The sequence below is a fragment of the Larimichthys crocea genome, chromosome XXIII, assembly GCF_000972845.2.
Source record: "Larimichthys crocea isolate SSNF chromosome XXIII, L_crocea_2.0, whole genome shotgun sequence".
NCBI lineage: Eukaryota > Metazoa > Chordata > Actinopteri > Sciaenidae > Larimichthys > Larimichthys crocea.
This window is the reverse complement of record NC_040033.1, coordinates 14,731,688-14,753,527: the sequence shown is the minus strand read 5'-3', so window position 1 is coordinate 14,753,527 and position 21,840 is coordinate 14,731,688. Positions and strand designations below refer to the sequence as shown.

The 21,840-nt window shown below is 40.8% G+C and overlaps 1 long non-coding RNA gene across 1 annotated transcript in view; it reads left to right on the top strand.

The window, feature by feature from the left end:
- LOC109136783 (uncharacterized) overlaps window positions 1-21,840 on the top strand; it is an 83,702-nt gene that overhangs the window by 41,885 nt on the left and 19,977 nt on the right. The window lies entirely within an intron of this gene.

Below are 21,840 nucleotides of genomic sequence, written 5' to 3'. Positions count from 1 at the left end.
TAGACATTTATTATGAGGCAAATCAATGCAAACTACTGTACACCAACCACCACCTGATCAAGTGCTCTAGAGTGTCCATTGAAAAATACATAATAACATTATCCTGAGGGATAAAGCCATACAAGATAAGGCCTTGTTTTAAATGAAGGCATCAGAGTGGGGGGAGGGTTGCAGCACCCTGGTCCTCCATCCCAGCATCCCTGTGTATCACTTTAATGTTCATATAATGACATCCCCTCCAAGTTTGTGTCATGGGCCATCAACAATCATAATTGTAAAGTGATTCATTGACTGATGTTGTCAACAGTGCTACTGTCAAGAGAAACTGATACCAGAGAAAGAGAATAGGGCCCTCTAATGAATATATCAATAACCAGTGACAGGTGAAGGAGTACTCCTGACGAAATTTCAAATAAGCTCTAACACCTCTTCTGGATGCCTTCATTTGTTTTGCTGCAGCATGTTCTGCCAAGGCGAGAAAAGAAATAACACAATTAACAGCAAGCGGTTGTTATAAATGCACTTTTTTTTTTATGTTAAGACTTTTCCAATTTTTAGTATTTGTAAACCGAAAAAGAGAGTTTGACTTAATTCTAAACTGCACAGTTTTAAATCTGGATACACACGTTTAATTCTGCATGTCATTTTTGTTCTTAGTGGTTGTTTATTCAATGGCACCAGTGTCGGACCTCTTCATCCTGCACACACGTACACTCATAACTCCTTTAGGATGGAACAGTATATGATACCGCCAGACCTGTGTCTCAGAAAGCATGGTAAAGTTCAACATTTGCTCATATCAAGGACACCATAAGTGGGGACCCTTAAATTGCTGTAGACCGATTTGTCGTCTTTCGCCCTGTGTGAGTGTTTGTGTTTGTCTTTGTGTCTGTGTATAATCACCTACACACTTCACAGGGGAACACTAGTGATACATCACCCAAATGAGGTCCAGTCGGGGCCATGATCCATCACCCAGTGTCTAGTCTAACAGCGAAGGTAATGAGAAAGGAACGTATGCAACATTGATGGGGCCTGGCCGCTGACAACTCATGGATAATGGTATTGATGGCTGAATGAAGGAGTGACCATCACTAATAATGGCTGCTTATAGTTATGAAACATAAAAAGGAACGGCATTTGTGCAAATTCTGCAATTAAAAAAAAAAAGGCTTTATCATTAAAAGCTCACTGTAATAACTAGTGTGTCCATATATGTGTGTGTCCACATATGACTGTGTGTCCAGGCACACTCATCTCCTGCATACACCTGTCATCCTCGCCCAGTCTGGGGAACAAAAACCTGGCCGAAATGCAATTAAAGGGGCACTGTGGTGCTCCATTGTCACATCACGCTGGGGCTACCTCTCTCTCCCGGCCGCATTAATAGGGTTTCAATTGCCAGCGCCTGCTTCTTAATGGCTGATTTATTTCATTTTAATACCCTTGTCATGAGGTAAGGCCTTGACTGTGGGTCGCATAATAGGGGGCCATTTTCCTCTCTTTCTCCAGCGGGAATGCTTGGCTCTAAAGATCTCCATTTGATATGTGGGCCACAACCCTTTTGACTGAGGCAGTGGGGGTGGATGAGGTTGGGGGATGGGATATTTGAATATAAAAAGTGCTATGCACACTCATTCATAACCGCTAAGTTATTAAAGATTACTTACATGCAATTGAATGGGTTGGTATTAATAATGTTGGCCAAAGTTGCACTGGAACGTAATTATAAAGAGGGAGGGGACAGTATTATAAACCAGACTACTATATCTTTAGTTAAAACAAGCAGACACGAATGATCTGGGACATAACCTACATCAGATGTGTGCCGTGATATTTGCAGTGTCTTTGTCTTCATCTCACTCTCGCTCTCTGGTTTGAATTGGAGGACAATGGCAACCCTGTTCCCAAGAGGAACTCAATTGACTGGAACCTCTGTCATTTAACACACTATTAATTGACTAATGTGCATCACATCGCTATGCAGCATAGGTAGATGAGGACCATGGGGCCTTATCAGAGTGGATTATGGGAAATTAGCTGAAGCGGCGACAAAACAGGCACGTTCCTGTGTTTTCTCAGCATCACAAGAGCGCACAATCAGCTGTGGCAGAGCGGATGTTGCTGTTTGAGATTATTTGCACAAAGGCGATTATTCTAATCACTTAATTCTGCTATTATGAGACATCTGCTCTGTTAAGCTTTATATTTCCATTTCCCTAGACAACCGCGTGCAGACGAGACTTCATCAATATCATTACTCACTACATTGTTTTACTCAAACAACGCCTGTATGATTAATGAATAGGCAAAAGACAGTGAACAGCCATAATTCTCACAAATCAATTACTCATGCTAAACAGGCCTGTGTTGCAGATCAGCTATAATATAGTTAATCATACACTTTCAATGGGATGCATGAAGTCAGTCATTCAGTGTGTGGGTGTGATAATCAACACTAATGTATTAAGTGTTTACAGTATGCATGCGAGGTGTTAATGCGCGTGGTACAATGCATACGTGCAGGCATGCTCCGCAGAACATACGTTTTTTTGTTAAACGTGTCCATGTAATTGCATTATGTACATTACATGACGCTTTTCTTGGATATCACACAATAAATGAAGAAGACAAATGTTCATGCTCTACATCATCCTCAGCGCATGCTGTTTACAGTACGTAGCACCCAACTGTGAGCTGCAATGGTGAATGTTTCCATTAGCATAAGAGGCTTTGAATTTGAATGTCTCTGTTGGCATGATCATCAAAGGACACTTGTGGTGATAAAGTAATCCCAAAAGTTCAGTTGATTCCCCACCAAAAAAAGAAAGAATGGCTGGTTTATGATAGCAAATGCATCACACACACACTGACAGTGCTACATGTCTTCTTACAAATAGACCAACGTCCAAAACATCAATAAAATCATTATTTCAATTATTCTCCTCGAGGTGTCAAATGAAGTATATCCTGATTATGGAGCTGGGATCCATCCATCTGGTCTCGCTCTTCATCCTGGCCTAACGGCTCTAATTAGCTTTTGTGTCTATAGACTAATCTTTCATTCATCAATCGATTGATTTCCCTGTCTTCATTACTACTCGGCTGACATTGTGTCGCTGAGTTGAAAGCAAAGATGGCCAATCCTGTGCAAAAGGTTAAACATGTTAAGCTTGGCGACTAGCGGCAGACAAGCCATTGTTTGGGAGAGGTTTATAAATGTATGTGTCATGTGCAGCTTTTCTGTTCCTATCAGTGGACGCCCATTAATAACTACATACAGCTGTGGAAGTGTGGTGGCTATATGCAATATGTTCAACCACAGATGCCAAACAAAAGCACAACAGTAGTCTAATAGCAATTTTTGCCATGAAGAACATTTTTAACCATACTTGCCATTATGTCAATTAGCAGTTTAAATAACTCCAGCCAACCAACGGCCTTGCAAAACTCTGTACCGCCTCTCCAGCGAGAATTAAACAACAACAAATCATCGGCTGGGCGGTGGCCACGTTTATTCATGCTCACGCACACCCACCACTATTTCCGATTATCGTACCATTTCAGCCGCCTCCCGCTTATGAAATCGCCTTGCTGCAGCCGCCACGCTCCACCCACTGATGTGGTATCATGCGACGCCAGTCACGGTTCAAAGCGGAGATTACCTTGGTTTTATTTAGAAGAAGTGGATAAACTTTTCTACTGTATCAACCTTTGCACCGAGTCTGGTGCGCCTGTCAACGGGAAAATAAACAGATGTACAGTTTTTGTTTATAACCGCTCTGAATGATGGATTACAGCGCACAGATAGCGGTAATTATCGGAAAACCATTAACATTCCAACACTATCCATACCCTTACACACAGACTGTATAGTTCTTTGGACATGGGATTTAGGATCTACAGTATACACAGAACATATGCTGAGCGGAAAAACGCTTGCTTAAATCCACTCGCCTTGCCCTTAGGTTATCTTTATCCTATATTTATTTTTATCCTCATTTTCCCCGATTCCCTATGTCTCTCTTTTCTCTCCACACCAAGGTGTACGGGTTTACAGTAATGCAGAGTGTATGGGGATGGCAATGACATGCATTGTCCCTGTTTGACAGCGTCTCAATAGATAATCTCTGAGTGTCTTGGATTTCGTTCAATCTATTAACCATAATAGCATATATTTAGTGCTTTCTAACTTCGCCTTGGGCTTCTGTCACCCTAACACAGCATTGAAAGTGGCAGCATGTTAAAAGCAACGGAATAGCACGCTATCTGGTTGTTCATAAGAACTGAAAAGCATTTGGTTTACGTTGGAGGAGAGACAATTTATTTGTAAGTCACAGCAATAGACGCATTACGGCTTTCAGTCTTGTGAATGTAGGCGGATTTTGGGTGGAACTGATAAACCCTAATAAACCCAGCTGACAGGAGTAGTTTGAATTCAAGGTACTATTGTATTTCTGCAGTGAATGTTAAACAAAACCAGCTGGGTTCATACGGTAGAATGAAAAGCTGCAGCCTGCATACACTTCACTCGACTCTTGAGGATTTCATGTACATCCAGGGATACGGCGGAGAGGAATCACACGAAATATGAGCTCAGCTGCTATCCTACAAAAATACAGGCTTACAAGAATCTGATCTCAATCCAGCTTACATTGTAATATCAAGTTACACCTTATGAAGATAAGCTTCCAGGAGCAAAAGAAAGTGATAATACATTACTCCAACATCACACTGTTATTTAATATTTGTTATTGGCCAATCATGTTTTCACCACCAGTTGATGCCAAGTCCCCAGCTACAGTATACGAACCTGTCAAGCTGAAAGAAAAAGCTATTCCCTTTGCTTATGTAAGTGTCTTAAGTTCTTTTAATAAACACATAATGTTGATTAACTAATTCAGCATTGGAAGAGAAACCTGTATGTGCTTGTTGAAACGCTGGCAAAATTAAATTCAGGTGAAAACTGAATCTAAAAATGGTAGTCACAGTTAATAGCATGAACTGAATGAATGATTATTGGCAGCTTCAGTCCATAAATTGAATTAGTGTTGATCCAAAACCAATACTATTTTTGTCACAGGAACATGACGAAAAATGTGATATATTCATATATTTCACATTTTATTTGATCATTATACTATTTTTCGGATCAATTAATAAAAACTACAATAGAGAACTAGACAAATGGATAGTCAGCTGTTTGAGGGTTTATTTACATTTTTTAAATTAAATTTTTTTAAATAAATAAGACAACCAAAAAAAGCTGAACAAAACATTTTTATTCACTAAATTTGCCTATATTGTAAATTAGTCAAATTTTACTAAATGACGAATTAAAAAAAAAAAGTCAGATAACGAAAATAAGTCTCTAAAACCTGGACGTATTTCCATCAGCACTGTAGTGATCTTCTAAACAATTAAACACACAACTACTGTACTTCTTCACATAACATAGACACAAAAACATTGATCTGGAACAAAAATACTGTAATTTTACTTTACAGTAATCTAAGTTCGACGTGTTTCATATAGAGAGGTGTTTAAAAAGTATAAGCACTCAACAAAGATTTGCGTTAAGTTTAGATTATTATAACCCTAACCCTTATACCTTTAATGCTGCATCAGTTTTCATTTAACGGAACAAACTGTACTTTTAGAGTTACTGCCTGCTTCACTTTAAGTCATAGTATAGCAGCAGGAGACGCAGTCCTGTCTTCAGTGGCAGTGGCTATGGGTGGATAAGGAAATGAACCATCAAGATTTGTTCTAATCTTTCCTTTCCATCACGTCAAGTCTAAAGTAACAATAAGAACATGACGGCAAGAGGACATACTGTGATAGCCTCACCATTTCCAGGTTAAACTTGATAAGGATAGGACACTCTTACACTTTGTGAATCGTCTTACGTCACTGTCTGTACTGTATGTACTGTAGCAAAGAAAATGAAAAATAAAAACACGTGGCCTTTTTCTTTCTTGTGCTCATTTCTGCCCTCCCCATTAATGCTAATAGCCATGGTGTTGCATGATTAGTGGCAACTATTTACAGTAGAGACATTTGCTAATCAACCCATAGAGTTATGCTGCAGATCTGGGAGCAATTATGTCCACACAGAGCCCATATTTACAACACACACATACACTCACATACACCTATACAGACCCAAGCATACTTTCACACACACACACGTACACACACAGTTAGGAACACATCAATTACCAGGGCCAGCGTTTTACATTTAATCTTCTTATTGGATCCTTGTTAATGTTAACCACTTCCTTCCCCTGCAGTTTATTTTGCTTTTGTGCATGTGGCCTCTGCTCCCAGCGAGTGTTCATGGACCAGACCATCCATAACCCGCACAGACAGACAGACAGAGGGGGAGAGACACACAGAGCAGCTGGCTTTTCTGAAAGCACTGAAGCATTTTTTAACTGGAAACAAAAGTGATACATCTAATTTAAGGACAATCGCCGTCATTATTTCTACTTTTCAGCTTAAAGTTCACAGTTCACCCTCTTCAAAGCGCTTGTATTTAATGGCACAATGATCTGAAAGAAACGTATACTTGTGTTTTTGTTTCTGATGCTACGCCTGACCACAATCTCGCTTCCCATAATGCTTTCACCACTGTTTGTTACAGTAAAGGTGATGATGTTATCATGTAGAAGTGACCAAGGCTGCGTTTCCCAGAAGTACCTTGCTAAGCTCAACTCTTTCCATTGTGAGTCAGAAAGGAGAAATGATCTGTGAGATGAGAGTCTGTGTTAACGGTTACACAGAAGTTTGGTATTGTTTGCCTCGACCTCGAGACTCTGTTTGCATCTGTTTGAATACCATACTTAAAAATCTGTTTTAATTTCTTCTAATACTAGTCCTGCAGGTGCTACCAATAATGACGCTTTTAGCTTAGCTTTTAGTTTGTAAAATAAACTATTGACTATTAAACTATTTACATTAGACAACATTAACCAGTCCTTCAGAGGTTGTTATGGACGTCATCCTGACCTGACCAGGAAATCTGCAGGTGAACCTACAATAAGCAACAAGCAAGACAATAAAAGGTTAAAAAAAATAAAAAAATCAGATGAAAAACATAAATATACTGTTATTAGAATGTATCTGCATAGCAATAATGTCACAGTAAACATTTATGGTCTCAGTTTCCAGACCAGATGGATATTTTAAAATAAACTATAAAGGGACTTCACAAAAGTTCCCACCACTTATCAAAAAACCAACTGCCTGACCCCTCCTTCTGGTCCACCATGGTGCAACATTTTCCCTTTCTAATTACGTAATCAATGGCCTTTTAAAGGTACAAGCAAATCACCATCATGGCGAGCCGCTGACCCTCTCTGCGAACCTTTGAGGCTTAGAAAAACGAGATTTGTACCAATCAGGGAGAGCTGACGCTTGACTTGGAGCCGCGGACGGAGAGTCAGGACCCCTAATTAGGACTCCTAACCCCGTACTGACAGACAGATTTGTTTTTGCCTTGCCCAGTGTTTGGCCAAGATCTGCTGGGACCCGCAGATCAGCAGATATGCATCGAGAACTACCAGCATCCCGCTATTGGCGTTCATTAACTGACTTGTTCAAACAAAACACAATCAAACCCTAAAAGCTGCCTCGCTTCACAATCCAAATAATAGAAATAATAGGTCTTTTCCTCCACCCTTTACCCCGCAAAAAACGTAGGGATACGGCTCATACTGCAGGAGTAGCTTTAGTTAAAAATACACTTGGATGAAGAGAAAGAAAGGAAGAATCACGTTGACTTTGAAGTCAAATAAAGGTTCAGTCTTTGTTGCCTTTTTGTGAACTTTGTCATATGAATGTAAATTGCACGAGGACAATATGTATTATAAGGAGGCAAAGAGTCTGCATGCTGCTAATAATAATTGATCTGGTGCATTGCATTTAAGACATGGGGGGCTTGTTGGGTAAAGAGTGAATCCAGGCCATCAGTGCTTCCTATTAGGCATCTCTGGTATTTTCCAAACAGCTGCCTTTGATTATTCGCAGCAGGGGCTGCCACAATACCGCCATGAGATAGCATCAGCTGCCTCCAATGGTGCAGCCAGGGACAGACTACAAGGACAGGATGCAGATGCAAACTCACACACATACACACACGGTCAGAGGGGTGTACACACAGACACACAGAGACACACACACACACACACATGCCAAGTAAAGACAAAGGCCAAGTGGCGTGGAGGAGGAGGAGGAGGAGGAGGAGGAGAAGGAGGTGGAGGAGGAGATGGCCTGCAGTGGCTCTTCAGGGCTTCCTGTCTTTTTTTTTCAGTCCCTGGAGGCCAAAGATACTTCCCATGGCTGGTCACGCTCATCCAGACCATTTCACATAGAATCCAAACCTTATTTGATGTCATACATAATCCCCAAACCAGCCAGACTCACTTCCCATGGCTGGCAACTGTTTTTATTAAGCAACTGAGTGATTCTTTTACGGAAAGTGGTCTTATTTGCACAGTCGGCGCCCCATTTTGCACACATGAAAACTTAATCATTTCAGATTTCAGCATTATTATCAATTACTGCATTTTTAATACATTAAGCCATGATAGTCTTTTAAGAAGACACAGATGTCTCTGTGGGTTGCCCTCCATAAAGTCTAATCTGATTAGAGATAGATTAAGGTAAGTTAGAAATAATGATAATTGTGACTCATTGCTTTTGCTTCAGATATCCGCCTTAATGTCAGGATAAACAACAATATTTAGGAAACCGATAATCAATTGCAGCATTAGATTATAGCGCACAATCTACATAATAACTCCAAATGGTGTTCTAGATTAAAATGCCAAGGTGAGGTATTCTACCACCATCTGTTGAATGGGGCCAAATTGAAAATAGACTTGAGGAAGTGGGGAGGTTCAGTGTGTGGGGCTGCTGTTGATGTCGACGCGGTGCTCATAGCCTTTTCCATTTCGGATCAAACCGAGATGAAACTTCCCCCCTGCTGTTCGCCTTTACAGCAGGTGCTTCATGGTGTGTGCCGCTCTAAACTCAACCCCTTTTACCCACTGACATTTAGCAGACACACACATTTTGATCCCCCGCTGCCACGCTGCCAAATATTGAAAGGCAACGAGGAACATAAAGAGCACGTATTTACTTAGCGCTCTGCAATGACACTGCACAGGGGGTAGAGAGAGAGAGAGAGAGAGAGAGAGAGAGAGAGAGAGGAGGAGAGAGGCAGAGAGAGGTTAGGAGAGGAAAAAGTCAGCAGGGACATATCTGTATCCATAGAAACCTCAATCAAAGCGGATTTGTGACCTCACGTTTTAGTCATTGCCGCTTTGCAGAAAACATTTAAGGGTAGAAAAGCACTTGAGTAGCACTCAACATGCCTACCATCAAGCCTCTCAGTTCGCAAGAGCCATTTGGCAAATAATCAGTTTGTTATTGGTCTTAAATAGTGCCTAATTAAAATGGTGACCCCGGCCAGGCACCCTCTTCCTACACCTAAACTAAACAGGAAAAATCTGTTTAATTGCAGCTGGAAAAAAAAGAGCAGATCTTTCTTTTTTTTTTGTATTGGGGGGGGTTTGAGTGGTGAGAGGTAATTGACCCTCTGTGAAACAAGTGAATCCTCGGGGGAATCTGGCTCAGATGGATGTTTAAATGCAAACAGTAGTCGGTCCACTCACAGTAGAGGGCCAGAACCACACAGCCCCTCGGTCCCCGCTGAGATCCTATAAAATCAAATCAAAGAATCTGACATTTTCACTAACCAGAGGCCCTGGCAGTTGTTCCGCTACAATAACATATGGACAAACGGGACAAATTGAAATGAAAGTTGTAAATGAAGCTCACGTTAAAAATGCCTAAGATCAGAGAGAGGGTGGGAGGCAGAGAGAGAGAGAGAGAGAGAGAGAGAGAGAGCTGAAGAGGGAGAGAGGGAAGGAAAGGGAGAGAGAAAGAAGATTAGTGGTTAGGTGAAAATGTTTATTTTCACACTTCAAAGTTCCCAGCTCAGTGTGTGTGTGTTTAAGATCAACAGACCTTGTGATGAACAACCTGTTCCATGCTGGAAATACATTCTGTGAAACACAACAGTCCTCTGTAGAAACCTTGCAAAGCACTGACTGGGGAGTATTGAATTACAACTTTACTATACTGTGAAGCAGCAAGAGAAATACACTTTCACTGCCCCCCTTTCAAAAGACGTCACTTTCATCTGCGTGTCTCAAACCACGACACGCAGACACAAATCGAGCCTTTCTGTCTGTGAAAGAAGCAGCTCAGAAACCTGCTGAATCAGTTCTGCAACGTGCTGAACCGCACCTCCACATCATGACTGGTTACCCCAGTTTGCTGCGTGTGCAACAACTGCACGCCACACTCAACAGCAACCACTTAAGAAATGATTTGTGTCACTGTTTTCAGCGAGATGCATATTTGCTTTTTTTTTCGCTTAAGTTTTGATATTTAGCTAGTTCTCGTAAGGTGGCGTTCAAAGGACGACAACCGTGCAATGTTACATTTTTAGCTGCATAAATTGGGGGGGCATTATTTCACTACTGGGTGTAAGTCACGTATATCCATAATGACTGCTTTTCAGGAAATACTGTAAGAAAGAGAGCCCTATTTTTATTTAATGTCCAAAAACTCCCAAAATAACCAAAGTGCATTCATTTCCTCAGCCAATTGAAGGCCTTATAATCCTTTCATGGAAATGTTGTTTTGGAGATTTTCAGTAAAAAAATAGAGAAGGACGTGTCATGAAATGTAAAGATTCTGAGCAGCATTCACTTACATTTGTGGGTAACAAAAATGTATACATTGTAACATAAAACAAACCAAAGTATATGGCCACGTTATATTGTGTGAGAATAATTATTAAAAAAAAGTTTGATCTAATTGGTGTTTTATTACATAATGATGGATGTAATGACATTTTTATTTACCACATTTCTGCATAAAACCTCTTTAAATGTTGTGTAAGTAGCAGTAGATGCTACACATATTGTCAGCTGGAGGAATGATATCAGAAGACATACATCAAAAAAAACATTAACTATACAATAATATGTCCGTTGTCACACTCTGATCCTCTTGCATGACTCATATAATCAGTCAAATTTTATATTTCTACTGAGCCCAACAGAGACCTGGCCTCTAGTGGCCTTTGACATATGATTGAAGCCTCAGTCATCTGAGCCGCCAAGCCTCCCTGTCTGTGAGAAGCCCTCATTTGAAGTACCAAGAGATGGCAGTATTTCACAGAATATGTGGCAGCGAGCAGGGAGATGGGGGGATTATCAGGATCCACTGCAGCACTGGTTTACAGCTTCTTCTGTTTGAATTGGAAAAAAAAATAGGGTCTTATGAGAACTTGTAAAGGAATATCTAAGGAGCATATTGTCATCCCATTCTTTGTTACATCTCTATATGTCTGTTTTTAATATTTACATCTCCCTGCTGAATTGAATAGTGCTACTGGCTCTCAGTTCCAGTATGTGTTTAAAAGATAAAAGAGTGAGTTGTAATGTTGACGAAGTAATATACTGTATCAGAGTCAATTTATTTGTTAAAACAGATGGAGTCATTTCCTGTGAGCTGTCAAAGAGTTTTGCATAGATAACTGTCAGTCTTGCTTTTATCAGACAAGACTGTGATTAACCATTAAGGTTAGATTATTTAGTAAAATATAGGCTATACTATAATTCAAAAATATTTTTAGAATACAGAACAATATCTTTATGTTACTAATTTTTATTTCAAAATGTAAATAAAAACAAAGCACTTTCCTGACACAGACATCCCATTAACAGCGATGCAATTTATTATTATATATATATTATATTTACGTTCTCTGCTTATAAGTCAGTATCATCCAGTCTGGCGACACACATATTTGTGCCCTTGAATGAGATGTTTGTGAACCGTGTATTGAGAGGCAGCTGCTCAAATGTTAGGGGAGGAAATCAAATCTAAATAAACAAGTTGCACCAAATGTTTCATCAGCTGTCACGATGCAAAAAGGAGGGCCACACAATGAGAAGAGAGACTTCCTCCTCTCCGTCACCCTGCGTGGTTTTGGAAAGCATGCCAAAGTTTGCCAAAGTGTAACATTTTCACGGAGTCGATATCTGGGGAAAAAAAAAAAAAAGAAAGAAAAAGAAAGAGAGTTCTGGATAATCAGCTCCTGGCTAGTTTTGCTGGTATTGACTTCTCCTGCAATTCATTCTTTACATCTTTGCATAAATTCTCCGTATTCAGCAGAAGAAGTCCAAAACTTGATATTTCCTCCAACTGATTTATTTATTTTATTGTTGATAGAATACATTTATAGTCCACTCGTTTAAATGTTGTCCTCTGGTGTGTTTATGAATGGATGTGTGTGTGTGCCCCTTTGCAGATGTACAGTATTGCATGTTTGTGTGTGCGCAGCCACATAAAAGCATCCACCAAATGGCATACGTTATGATGTGCGTGAGTTCCTCTTTTTGTTTCCTTGTGTCCTGTGCATCTTCGCATGCGTGCGAGTGTGTGTGTGTGTATGTGTGTGACAGTGTGTGTTACAGTGTGTGGAGGGTAGAAGTCAGGCCTCGGCCTTTGTAATGAGCAGCCTGGGTTCTTTCTGGTTCAGCTGCTCCTCTCCCTTATTTCACGCTGCGCTGCTCTCCAACTCCAGTGGCCCAGCCAGTCACTACAGTCCTGCATCTCTCTCCTCTTTTCTTCCCGCCTCTCTCTCTCTCTCTCTTTGGTCTATCTTATACCTTATCTCTTCTTCTTTTATTCTCTTTCCTCACCACATGTTCCTTTCTTTGACTTTTCTTTTCTCCTATTTGTTCATCCCATTCGCCTTTTCCCTTTTTTTCTCATTTCCCTCTCTCTCTCTCTCTCTCTCTCTGTGTTTTTGCACCTAAAACTCTCACACGGGAACAGCGAGTAGTGAGAGAGAGAGAGAGAGAGAGAGAGAGAGAGGTAGAGGGAGAGAGAGAGGTAAAGGAGCATGCATGAATGGTCACTACTGCCCCATACCATTCATTCCAGTCAGCGGAGGGAACTGCCCTCAAACACTCCACCTCACCTCCTCCCTTTCCTCCACAGACACCACCACCTCTACAGGCCTCTGTGGAGCAAAGGGGCCTGAGCTGCTTTAGTACAGAGTGGTTTTAACAAGATGTTTCTGCGCACACACACACACACACACACACACACACTGTACTATCAATCCCCCCCCCCCCTTCTCTCTTGTGTCTCCTTCAAAAGCCACTATTTCCGGAACCACAGCCAGATATTTTTTATCCTCCTCTCTCTCTCTCTCTCTCTCGCTTTCTCTCTCTCTCTGTCACATGTACTGTTTCACTTGCCCCTTTTATGTGACCTTGTATATAAGCACAGTTAAAGTCACTCAGACATACTGTATTAGTAAAGGTATGGGAAAGAATGAGAAGGCTGAGTCCACTCTATCCATCCAGTGCATTTGCCCACTGAAGCTTAGACTGCAGATGCAGTCAGTAAAGTGGCGCTGCCTCACTATAGTCCTGCATACACACACACACACACACACACATTCAATGAGCGCATTGAAAAGGATGAAGGCATGAACAAATATGGAGTATTATTAGAATAGTAATAAAAGAAGGGGGAAATGCGACTACGCCTTGACTTATTTTCCTTCTTTTGATGAAGGGGAAGAAAGGATGTTCCACAAAGGGTCCAATAAAAGCAGGCTTCCCCGAGTAGAGGCAGAGCGACATGTTTTTGAACTCCAGGGGGAAGTAGGCTTCCAAGCCACTCTTTTGAATGGGTGGGAATTTGTCAGTTACTGAGATAAAGGTCAGTAACTGAGGTAAAGGTCAGTTACTGAGGTACAGGTGTGCTATGGAATTTAAAGCCTTGTGAGTGACATTTTGAGGGGTAACTGCTAACAACTGTAAAGTTCTCTTATTGCTTTTTGGATTGGCCAAGATTTTTATCAGTTGCGGTTGACAGCTATCTCCTGGTATCTTGACTGTTGGTTATTAGGGGCTGTTAGCTGTAAAGTGCTTAAAAGGTAATTTATTGGTTTTATATTCTGAGGGTGCAGTTTAAGTGTCATGGTTGAAATATTGCTGTGCGTTCATTTTGGTCTCTGCACTTTAATTTGTGTTTCCGAATTTTGTTGGGAATCTAAATTCTGGAAAAATGACAAAAAATAATGAGAATGACAACACATTTTCACACCGTTCTACTCCTACTCCGTTAGACTTGATTAACCTTAATTAATAGGTATAAATATTTGTGTTAAGTATTCAGATAGTTAACCTTTCTCATTAACAATTTTATCATTTAATGGCAAATTATAAGACTTTGTTTAATTGACAAATCCTTAATAATGTTGAATAAAAAAAATGTGTTCTTAAATAATTAATTTGACTGAACTTTACAAAGCAGGCACTGAAGTGAATATTTTAATCTCAACATTTTTGTCACTCCTTTGGTCGCAGATGTTGCATTGTAGCATAATGTGATAAAACAAGTATAAAAAGATGTGTTTGTGTGAATGAGTCAAATATTCATGAATTGAATTCAAGACAAATTCTGGGGGAATTGTTTAATCAGCATTTTTGCAGTTATTTAATGTAATATAGTAATTCTACATGACTGTAAGTATTTTTGTCAGTGCCCGTTTTGCAGTATTATGTGTCAAATGTCAGATGTCTTATTTGGGTGCAGAACTTTTCGCACCTTGCTCCCTGTGACAGCGATCCTCGGAGAATGAATCAATTTACACCACACCATGGATATTAAAGCAGGTGATAAATATAATCGTCTCTGGCGATCACCTTCCAAAGTAGCCGTGTAACTGTTTTCAGCGGCGTGAAATCCTTTATCAAGCCGTCGCTGGTTGACAGAAACAATTATCCAGAGAGGGAGGTAAATGAATAAAATTAGCACTTGGAGCCCCCTTGCACATTTGTGCCTGTGGCTATCACCATGCGACGACTTCCCCAACTCTTATCATGAGCCCGGCACCAGAAAGGCATGGGCTTTGTATCACACAGTAACCCCCCACCCATTTCACAATACCACTCCAAAACACACACACACACACACACACACACACACACACGTGCACACACACACACACACACACACACACACACATTTAGCCTCACACTCTATGCTTGGTTTAATCACACAGTTGTGCTTGGGTAGTGGCAGTACAGTTTAAAATGGACTAATTTTTTGCTGTGGAGGATTCCAAACCAAAATACTGTGGTTGTAGTATATTTGTGTCTGTGTGTGTGTGTGTTTTTGTGTTTATGTGTGTGCTCAACAGGCTTTAAGCACAGAGGAACCTCGGTTCACATACTTGACATACATTTTTATTGCAACAGGAAACACTTAGGCCAAATGCTCCCATGTTCAGAGGTGACTTGCGGTTTTGAAACTGGGCATTCCTTTCCAATCTCTGCCTGGGAGCCGAGTTAGAGAGAGAGAGAGAGAGACTATTAAATGAGGTCATAATTGTTTCCTCCCTCCCTCCCAACCCCCCCATCTTCACTCCCAACCTGGTCCCCTGCATAGCATTTCCTGTTAGGACGGCAACCAGACAGCCTTTATTTACCCTGTGCTCATTTCCCTAAATTAATACCCCTCGCCCACATCTATGGCATGGGATCTTGTTTTGTGAACCTAATAAAAGTTTGGTAAATGCTCCGCAATTTGTTCCACTGGCAACAACTGAGCCTGGAGTGTTGGGCGAGGTGGTATAAGCTCGGGCCTGGTTTTTTAGTGCTGCAGTTATCAGCGGGGAGGATGTACAACAAATACACACTTCTTCCAAGACCACTGACACACTTCACAGATCGGTCATGTTCCAACAATCTACACAGCGGCACTTCATGTTTTATGGACAGATTTTGTGTAAATTAAAAAAAGTTATAAATTCAGTACTTTTTTTCATTTTGCAGTTCAGACAACAAACTCTTTGATGAGATTTTGTACCGCGTTTAGCGGTAATACGGAAACATATCATTATTCATACTTAAACATGGAGAATTAGGTTATAGTGAAATTCTGCTACAGTATCTCTGGTGATTTCTAGAACTCCCCCAAGACTCCTCAGGGCCCCTGGACCCCACTTTGAAACCAACTAAAATTACGGTTCAAGGCAGAGAAAGCACTCAATATGCACATATCTCTGCCAAGACTGCACAATCCTTGAAATTTGTTATTTTTAATAATAGAAAATGTTTAGAAAATTTCAATCTGCGTCTGGATTCCGATCTACATCACATTACGTATCGTGGCGGCCAATCACAGGACGCAGAGTTTTCCATTCTGAATGGGTTCATGAGAAAATAGAGCTTCACGTTTAAAAAACAATTCCTGGATTTAAATCTCCACCTAAATCTAATCACTTGTTTCTTGGGACCATGACTCCACCAAATTTCATTGGAATCTTTTACAGTAAGTCGATTTGAGATACCCTGCTATTACTATAACAAACAAAGACTCAAACTAATGCATGGGTTCAAAAATCTAACCTCCATGTTTTGGGGTAATGCACTGAATAACTGTGTAATTTGTTAGCGTCTACGTTCGGTAATAACATGCTTTTTTTCACATGTATTTGGGGACGACTCATCTTGCGTGAGCTGTCAATTCAAATCACAACACATGCTTCAGTAATATTACTTGCTACCCAGTAAGTGTGTTGTCTCAGACTCCACTCAAATATGTTGAAAGTGCTACGTCGTTTTAAAGAGTGTGCCACTGGTTATCTTCTTAACTCCTCAGAAATCTAATTTCTCTCTGGGCAAGCATTTAAATGCCTAATGACTGATAAGTGCAGCTTGGACTGTGTGTGTGTGGTTCCTTCTTCAGCTGGATTGAGATAAGGAACTTTGCTGAGCATTTTTTCTCCCCCTTTTCCCTATTCCGTCATGGGGCAGCGATAACTCCCCAGCTCGTCATTCGCTGCTTATTTGGCATCATTATGTGTAATCGGCCTAATAGAATATGTCAGGGGTAATACGCAGAGGTTTGGCACGATCAAGCTGCTTTCTGCCTTTTGTGGAAGGTAGCCGTTTCAGACATGACATCCATCGCAGATGAATCTTTGGAGTAAATAGAGGGTTTCATGTTACAAAATGAGAGTATTGATGCCATCCTACATGCCCTGTAGCCAGAACTGAGAAAAGAGGAATGGTGAGAGAAAGAGAAAGAGCGACAGAGAGAAAGGAATTGGGATAAGCGGCATAGGATATCCAGGAAAAATACTATTGCTATGGCTAAGCCAGGAATAATGACTTTATTGAATTTGACTGTGGTGCATTACGGTCTTGCATTCTTGAATGATTGACTTCTCTCTTTTAATGTTTTCTTTTCTCCCTCTTATTTTCTCTTCCCCTCTAAGACATTCATCTTTGGACACACAGAGACATAAAAATAATGTTTCTCAGAGGCGATCAGCAATTGACCTTGGGGTTTCTTCGCTATGCTTCAGTTCCAACAGAAATTGTACTCCACTAATTGTGTATAAAAATGTACTTTGAACTCAGTGGGGAACTTTAACTTGATTTTTGCCCACAACTGATGCCCCGACACATTTTATGTCAGTGTTTGGAATATACACTTTTTATTCAGTTGTTTCATGTCTCTGACACAAGTACAGTAGCTCATCAAAATCCAGCTCTGTTGCCATCTCCAAAGGCGATGCCTCTGCTTGAATAGTTTAAAGAGAAAATGCACTTTATTCAATTATGATGTCCCCTTTTTTTGGTGATTGAAATTCTATACGCATACACAAACACACTGTGTTCTCACAAACACCAGTGTCCACGCTCCATCACTGACGTGCACGCTTGTGAATAAAAGCGCGATATAAGCCACGCATCTCGCACACTCATCAGTCCCCTGACACACACACACACACACATTCACTCATACCCAGGCAGAGTCCCTAAACCGTGACATCCAGGACCGTGCTATAATTACAAGGCAGATGAACACATGGCGACAAAGCGGTCTCGGGAGGGGAGCGGAGCAGAGCGGAGCGACAGAGGTAATGATCTCTAGAACAAAGAGGCAGACCTGGGAGAACAGGTTCAAGAGTCAGCCACAGGGCCACACGACACCACAGGCATGACCTTGGAGAACTTTGTGGAACACTCGAGACTCTGTCTTCTCCAGCTCTCCCGCCCAAACGTAGTGTGCGTTCATGTTTATGTGCAAGTGTGCACCAGTGCAGTTGTGCGTCTGCTTGTGAGAGTGTACGTGTGCTTGGTTGTGTGTGAGCGTGTTGCGTTCAAAGGCAGACGTGTCCTCGGGGGAGGAAAACCCTAGAAATTGGTTATTGTATCACTGAGGCTATTTACCTATTTTGGGGATTAACATATTTAATTCCCCTTCTTAATCCCGTTGGAGTTAATGCCCTCGCATTTCCAATTATCTGACTAAGTGTAACGCAGAGGGAGTCAGGGCTTCCTCTCTTGCCTGTAACTGGGTTTAGCATGCAGGTCGCCGTGCTGTAGCTACAGTGTGTGGTGTTTTCAAAGACAACTTGTTTACGCAATGGTTTAATTGACTTACCAGACTCACTAACTTTGTGTTTTTTAAAATTTAACTTCATTAAACCAAGCAAGAATAAGATGCAGTTGAAGAATAAATTCAGATTTTTCAGGTTTACCCTGCATACACAATGTATATGTATATATGCAGTATAGATGCTGCAGTATGCTGTTTGACGATACTTCAGGCCTTTATGTCTCAAATAGAAACAGAAAAAATCGTGGCCTTGACAATCATCTTCATCACTTTGTTTTAGGTAAATTAACAGCAACGGCAGCTGTGAAGCTCCTAATTTATAGAGCTATTGGATGTTTGGTGACTCAGTTCGAATGCTGAAAATCAAAGACATTTGTGAAATGTAAGAGAGTGGTTTAATCGCAGATCAATGGCTTAAATCCATAAGAATTTGTAATTACAGTCTGACCTATAGCGATGCCTGGCGCTTGATCATTTATTCCCTGCCTGTATAAATATCCAGCACAAAAACAAATCAAGGGTTTCATGCTGAAATTTGATAGGCCCCAACTGAAGAGAATTACAAATATTCACACTAAATGGTTGCCGACATGAAAGAAAAACTGTGGAACATTTTTGAAGTTCTTTTTCTTGAGACATTAGCTCACTGAAGCATTACTTGAGGATAGATTTTAAGCCTCTAGTAATGAATATGAAGTCACTTTCTTCCTTTAAAAAATGTGGACTTTGTAAGCTTTGTATGGTGGTCTTCAAATATATGTAAAAAAAAAAAAAAAAAAGCGTCCTCCCTTCACGGTCATCCGGCAATGTTTTTCGCCTTTTGCTCTGAAATGAAGTTTCAATCAGATCCACCTGGTGTGGCTGGTTTCCCAAAGCGGGGCTGAGTCACACGCACAAACACAAAATCACCCACTCTCTTTCCACAACACACATGAAAAAATATCTAGACAGGGTATTTATTGAAGAGTACAGCCAAAAGACAGACACACACACACACACACACACGACAGACAATACATCTGCACATGCAAACACATATGCTCTCTCTGGGGATGTCACATGGGTCAGTCTGCTCAGTGTCAGTTCCCAGGCTGGTAAAAAACAGAGGAATCATGGCTTTTAGCTGCTTAAAAAAACCAACAACTTTGTCTGTCTGACTAACTTTTCTCTCGTAGAAGACATTCATTTTTTTCATACTTTACGCCTAGGAAGAAAACAGTACGGTAAGGATTACAGGACTATAAATATAAACATAGCATGTTGTCGATGCATGTGCAAGCATGAGCAATGTGTGTGTACTGACTGTCCTGATGTGTGTGTACTGTTCCTGCATGTCTAATTGCACTTGCCCCAGCGCCACCTTCCAAATCACCGTCTTAGAATGAGCATGAGATGCATCAAGCGCTTCCTTAAATGTACAGTAAGTGCCCCCTTTTTTCATGCGTCACAGACGCAGGTGATGAGTGCATTCTTTATTAATCCAATAATTACACACAGGCTGCACGGAGCAAAGTTGTGAACCTTTAAGATTTTTTTTTTTTAACGCTCTCACACATTTACCGTAATTACTGTGTGCCAGTTCCTGCATGCCGAGAAAACCCAGGCAGCATGTGAATCTGTCAGGTCTGATTAAAGTCCCAAAGTTCTACATCATTTAGGATCTATTTTGTTTCAAATATCCCAAGCGGAGAAATGAAATGTCAAGCTTGATGTAAAACATGCTCATGCCGTTTCAATTGGATTTTTTTTTTTTTTTTTTTTTTTTTACATCTGCAAATCTTGAAAGCAAGGAAAATTTAGAGACACTTTGTCTCAGCCAATATCAAAAGGCTATTCAGTGCCGTAGCCATTACCCATAAGCCCTCTATTGTGGATGAAGACGCTCCCTGTCACAAAACTTGAGTGCACTGGCACATCTACAAAAGCAAGATCCTTCGAATAAACCATTAATGAATGCATCAGATTCATAGATGTAACATAAATCGCCATGACATACCGACTCATGGCATGTTTGCGTGATGCTCGTGGGCATGAATGTGTGTGTGAGTTGTGTTGAGTTGTTGTTGTGCAGTATACTTTCACAAAACTGCAGGAAGCCTCGTTGTGGGTTGCCAAAACAACTGATCAAATCTTGTATTCACTTCTACTGACTATCCAAAATTCTCTGCCTTTGGCGATAAAACTGTAAATATCCAACCTATGACTAACACTGTGGCAAGTGCAAAACACGTTCTATTATTGCCACTGCTATTGTTTAATTCATTTAAAACTACGCATGAGGTCATGCAAGACTCAGCATCATCACGTACATTCAAACAGCAGGAGAACCTGATCCGTGCTCTTGGCTGTTGAGCGGTGATAATCATCTGAGATCTACCTTTATAGTGCAATGGAAAGGTCAGGAGCCTCATGCATTGTAATGCATGATATTATGTAAGAGAACAGTTTGAGGCAAATGGTACACAGGCTAGTAAGCTGTAGAAAGATCGTAAAAGAAGAGGTCAGGGCATTAGCTGACGGCAGTAATTGACTTACTGAATGTAGAAAAAAAAAATCAAATGTTAACACTGTCTTCGCCTATGCTTAAATAACTTTTGGAAAATTGTTAATCTAACAGAGAATAATAATTTTTGGACTCTTGCTTGTTCTTGAACTTATAAAACAATATGTTTTTAACTCATTTCTATCACGAATATACAATTGCGTAATGCATAAATACACGTGCACCAATTTTCTGATTAACATCAACATTAACATTTCCTTAAATTCATGAAGCGTTTGAATATACCACTTTAAAATCCAACAGCTGCCTAATTTTGTAACAACTCTTGACTCTTCCAGTCAAAAAGAAGACAAAGAACCTCATTATGTCCGAGGGGACACACAGCCAAATCACCGTGGACAAATTCTCCTGCCTCCCCTCTACATAAAGATCTCTTTATCTGCCCTCTAGAGTGACGAGGCCAATCCAGCATCTCTCTTCTCCATCAGCACTTGTTGTACTACTTCAACTCATTCCTGAAAAAGAAAAGCCCCTGTCTTTCATTCGACAAGTTTGGGTCTTCCTCCCCCTCCTCTTCCACCCCCTCCCTCTCTTCTCCCCCTTCCCATACTCCATTTGGTGGTGACAATCCGGTCATTATACCATCTTCACCCTGTCTGCAAACCCCCCTACCTCACCCCACACTTCTGCGCTGCCCTCCGTCCTCTCAGATCACCCCTCCCCTTTCGCCGAGCTACTATGAGCTATATTACTTTGACCCCAGCCCATCAATCTGCTTCAATTGGATAATGATCTGTAATCACGTTCTTTCAGGGGAG